The sequence below is a fragment of the Sinocyclocheilus rhinocerous genome, unplaced genomic scaffold (assembly GCF_001515625.1).
Source record: "Sinocyclocheilus rhinocerous isolate Xijiao unplaced genomic scaffold, SAMN03320098_v1.1 scaffold215, whole genome shotgun sequence".
In the NCBI taxonomy this organism is placed as follows: domain Eukaryota; kingdom Metazoa; phylum Chordata; class Actinopteri; order Cypriniformes; family Cyprinidae; genus Sinocyclocheilus; species Sinocyclocheilus rhinocerous.
The window spans coordinates 807,518-813,217 of NW_015660885.1; positions in this window are offsets into that span (position 1 = coordinate 807,518).

A 5,700-nucleotide genomic window follows, 5' to 3' on the forward strand; every position below is an offset into this window, starting at 1 on the left:
GGGCATAGAGGACCTACAATAATGTACAGTATTTTAAAAATAATGTGTTTTTTGAACATTAAAGCATGTCAACATATTCTGTTACACCAAATACACAAAATAATTATCTTTAAAAAAGCATCATATGACCCCTTTAAGAAAAAAAGATGTTCTTAAGAACATATTTGAGAACATTCTTACCAACTTCTTGAAATTTATTGGAAATTTCTTAAGAAGATTTTTGTGAATCCGGCCCCTGGTCTTTAATAATGTTCTCAAAACATCATTCTTAAATTTCTTTTTTTTTTCTGGAATGTTTTAGTTGGACATTCATCTTGGTTTTTTTTTTTTAAATCAACGTTTTTGAAATGTTGTTTTTCAATATTATTTTCTTTCTTTATTAATTTTTTTCTCTTTATCTTGTTAATTTATTTTATGTTATTATTTTTTCCCCTTCTTCTCTCCCTCCCCCCTTTTCCTTTAATGTATAATCTATTTATTTGCTTAATTAAATTGTGATTATTTGAATTATTTTCAATATTATTGTCTTTATCTTAATTTATTTTGTGTTATTTTTTTCCTTCTTCTCTCCGTCCCCTCCTTTTTTTCCTTAAATAAAACTACTTTATATACATTCAAGAAATGTGTACTACATAAACATTATACAATCTAACACCAACACTTCACATAACTACATGTAAATTTAAAATTGTTGCTTGTGTTTTTGTTTTGGTCTTGTTTGTCTATTGTCAAATTATAGTTATAGCACTGTCTTCCTATATTTTGTACTGTATGTCTTAATTTGTCTTGTTCTAAAACCAAATAAAAAAAACATGTTGCTACTTATTTCAGAATGTTCAGAGGATGTTCAAAAGTAACAATGTTTTTGTGCTAACATTTCGCGAACGTTATTAAAAACAAAATAACCCTGAACAAATGTTCTATTAATGTTACTGGAAGAACAATTGTTCATAACTTTGAGAGAACCTTACGAGAACATGCTGAGAACGTTCCCTGTTAACTAGGGAGTTTGTTACAAGATGATGACAAATAACTTTAGCTCTAAATCAATAACTTATTGAAATGCATCATCGAGCAGATGCTTTTGCCCAAAGTGACTTAAAGGAGAACTATTACAGGACAAAGTCCTTGAGTAATCTGGGGTTAAGTGTGCTATTCCTCATCTTCATAACATTCAGAGCACGTGTCGTGTCAGGCTCCGTATTATCCGTGTTCTCATTCCTGCTGTGACGAACCTTTTCAACTCTGTAACTTTACAAACTGAACATGTTTGTGTGCTAATTGAAAGCAGTATTTCAAGCGCAGCACCTGGAGAGCGGGACAGAAATGACAACATCTGCTCACAGCAAAGCATGAGAAATGATTTCAAACGAATACTGTGATAAAAACTAAATTATGATTCACAGCATTATTTCTGACTTCTGAGAAAAGAAGTGTTAAATATTTTATACAGTAAAGTATGACGTGACATGAAAATTTTAGAAATGTATACTAACATACTACTCATTTCTGCAGTGTACAGTGTAACAGGCATACTGTGAATTTTCTTTTACAGGGATTTTATTTATTATTTATTTATAAAACTGAATTAAAACACTAAATGATCATTCATTTCCAAAATTACTAAACGTTTAGCTAAAATTAAAATGAAAACAGAAAATATATAAAAATAAAAATTTTAAATTACTAAATAATAATTTTAATTGCCAAAATGACTAAACCTTTAACTAAAATGAAAACAGAAAATATATAAAAATAAAAATGTAAAATGACTAAATAATCATTTTAATTGCCAAAATTATTAAACCTTTAACTAAAATTAAAATGAAAACAGAATATATATAAAAATAACTATTTTAAATTACTAAATAATCATATCAATTGCCAAAATTACTAAACCTTTAACTAAAATTAAGATGAAAACAGAAAATACTCGAAAACGGGACCACATCACCCCTATTTTACGATGTCTTCAATGGTTGATTTTAAAATATTACTTCTTGTTTACAAATCTCTAGATGGTATGGCTCCACCACACATTTCTGACTGATTGAACATCATCCATCCAGATCACTCCGGTCATCCAACTATAGACTGTTGGTTATTTCTAGGTCGAAGTACAAGTGTAGAGGTGACCGTGCTGTTTCTGTAGCTGCCCTCTGGAATGACTTGCCCATTGCTATTAGACTCACTCCCTCTGTATCTGTTTTTAAGTCCAGCTATACATTCTATGTTGAAGCTTTTCTGTCTAGTATTTTATTGCTATTTGTTGCTATTTATTGCTAGTATGTTGGTATCTCTTACTTGTCAGATAGATATTTTTCATTTAAAGTTCAAAATTATACCTCATCAACAGCATCTCTCTCCTGTGGGGTTCCCCAGGGTTCTGTTTTGGCCCCATTGCTTTTTGCTTTGCATTGTTGCCTCTGGGGCAATTGATAAGTACTTTTCAATGTATTATTGCTATGCAAATGAAATTCAACTTTATATTTCTTAAAAAAACAAAAATCAGTTCATTCAGTTTTAAATTCTCCAATCGATTAATTCCAGTGCATTCATGCTGCAAACCCAAACAGAATAAGGAATGACACACCGTTGTGTTGTGTTGAGTTCAAAAGAGCAGAGCTAAATTGGGTCTGTGTTTGAGGAAGGAGGCGGCCGGTTCGGCACTGTCATTTTCTCAAAGTGAATCACACGAGGAGACAGAAGTGACCCAGAATTAGAGGACAGGAGGAATTTATCCAGCCGTACCGCCTGAGATAAAAGCTTCAGAGCAAAGATGGACCTGTATTCTGCTCACAGAATTACTGCAGAATAACAACATCTGATGCATCAGCTGAGGGTTTTACTAATATGATAGAAAAAAAATCAATTCTGCTGGTAAAAACCTCTCAAAACCAAAGGGCAAATAATTAATGCAAAATTAAATTACTTAAATATAAAACCAGAAATCAACATACCTGATGGAAAAAATCAAATCTGCCATTAAAACGTCATACTTCAGCAGCTCTCTGTAAAACACAAGTAATGGTGTTTGCGTGAATTTTGCATAATGGGCATGTGAAATGGGTACATTGAATTATGGTGAAATATAAAATATTGCTCTAAAAGTTATAGTTTATAAAAGTTATAAACCTATCAGAATAATCCAGTAACTGAGATAAATCATTCCACATAAAAAAGTAGTAGTAGAAAAGATGGCCTAAAATTACCTTGAAACCAAACACAGACTAAGATTAATAAATTAATTTTAGCTCAATAAAATCTACCTCTCCTGAGATAGATAAATAGATAGATAGATAGATAGATAGATAGATAAATACATAGATAGATAGATAGATAGATAGATAAATAGATAGACAAACAAAAAATAATGAACCGGGTCAGGTTTAAAAAATACTGGAAATTTACATTAACTGAAGAAAATAAAAAAATAAAAATGAAGAGTTAATAAAAAAATATAATTAATAAAAAATAAATTAAATTATACATTTCAGCTAGTTGCTAAGCGGTATCATTTTTTATTTCATTTAGTTTAAATTGAAGTAGTAAAATAACTAAAACTAAATATACTAAAACTAAAAACTGAAACTTAATAAAAACCGTCTCAGGTTACTTATGTAACCATGGTTCCCTGAGTAGGGAACGAGACACTGCGTCCTCTAGGGGTCGCTATGGGGAACGCCTCGTCGTGACCCGTGTCTGAAGCATACATGGACGCAGTTCAAAGTTCCCATGAAAGGGAACATACAGACATAAAAAACTAATAAAACTGGCAAAAAAAAAACTTTACTAAAAAAATATATAAATAAAAATAAAATCTAATTCAAAATATTACCAAAAACTATAATAACACTGCTGGTCAGCTCGTCAGACACCCCTGTTCTTGTAAATTAGATGTTATTTGTAATACTTTTTAGCCTATTATTAAAATAAATCCTCATGTAGGAACCCATACAGTCAAACCCAAATTTATTCAGACACCTTCAACATTTCTCACATTATCACAGCTTATTTGCTATAGTTTAGAAGATGGTAATAAAATATGACAAGAACTCAGAGTTAAACTGTGTCAGAACAAATTCAGCTTGATAATGTCAGATAACACTTAAGCAAAACATGCTCAGGTCAAAGTGTATGATAAATCCTCATGTAGGAACCCATACAGTCAAACCCAAATTTATTCAGACACCTTCAACATTTCTCACATTATCACAGCTTATTTGCTATAGTTTAGAAGATGGTAATAAAATATGACAAGAACTCAGAGTTAAACTGTGTCAGAACAAATTCAGCTTGATAATGTCAGATAACACTTAAGCAAAACATGCTCAGGTCAAAGTGTATGAATCATTTTCCCCCCCACATTTTTCTCATTTTTACTGGTAGTCCACTGTATGAAGAATTTTTGTGTATAATATGTCACAGTTTACTTTATTTTGCTATCCTCACTTACATAAATGAACTATAGTGTCCTGCAGCCACTAGTAAAAAAATATCAAAAATTATATCTGGTGTCTGAATAATTTTTGGTTTGACTGTAAATCACTTTCTTTCCTGCTACGCAGCAGAAGAACGCACAACCTCTCTCTCTCTCTCTCTCGTGTGTGTGTGTGTGTGTGTGTGTGTGAGATGAGTTCATGGCTCTTGGCTTAGAGACTCGGTCATGCTGTGAGTTTGAGAGTTAGTGTGTGTGTATTTGTGTGCAGAGTTTTGTAAGTGTGTGTGTGTCTGTGTGTGATGCTGATAAAAGGCACGTGCACGATCCTCGGGGGGTTTGAGGACCCATCACCAATGGAGCCTGTTGCCATGGAGACGCGCCACCTGTGCGTGTGTGAGCATATAATCTCTGTCTGCGCTTCAGCAGCAGCACCCACATGAGTGTGAGCACACGTGTGCACGTTCAACAGCCTTCCAAAGACTTCCCATTCATTAGCCGCTTTAACTAGAAGAAGAACAAAGTGCAGTAAACGGTAAATCTATATGCGCTACAAACCAATGTGTTTAAGAGTACAAGGATAAATTAAAATAATATGATAACAAATAGCAGTCTGCAATATCAAGCAGCATAATGGAGAGATTTTGTACAGCTAAAATAACTGGAAGCGGAGCTGGCAAGGAATGTTCTCGGAACGTTCTGGAAAAGGTTCTCTCAAAACGTTCTTCCAGGAACATTAATAGAACATTCATTCAGAGTTATCTAGTTTTTAATGTTCTCAAAACATTAGCGAAAGCGTTATTTATACATCATCCATGCATGGGACATTTTATTTCTGAAACACTGTAGTTGGATGTTCATCTAACGTTTAAAGAACATTCTAAAGTAATGTTTGGAAAATTATAAAATTGGAATATTCTCTTAACATTTGCATAAAAAACGGGATGTTTTTATTATTGGATTTTCAGAAAACATTCAGAAATAACATTTTCATAACTAAATGTTAAAATAGTTTCATTATTTGAAATAACATTAAGTGAAATAAAATAAAAATGTAGTTATTTATACATTAATTAAGCTATTCAATTATTTATATAATGTTTCATTTCTCAAAAACTTTAGTTGGACGTTCATCTAACGTTTTTTAAATGTTGTTACTTGTTTCAGAACGTTCAGAGAACATTCAAAAGTAACATTCCCATAAAGTTTGGAAAATTCTAAAATGGAATGTTCCCATTACAAATAAATCGTTTTATTTATTT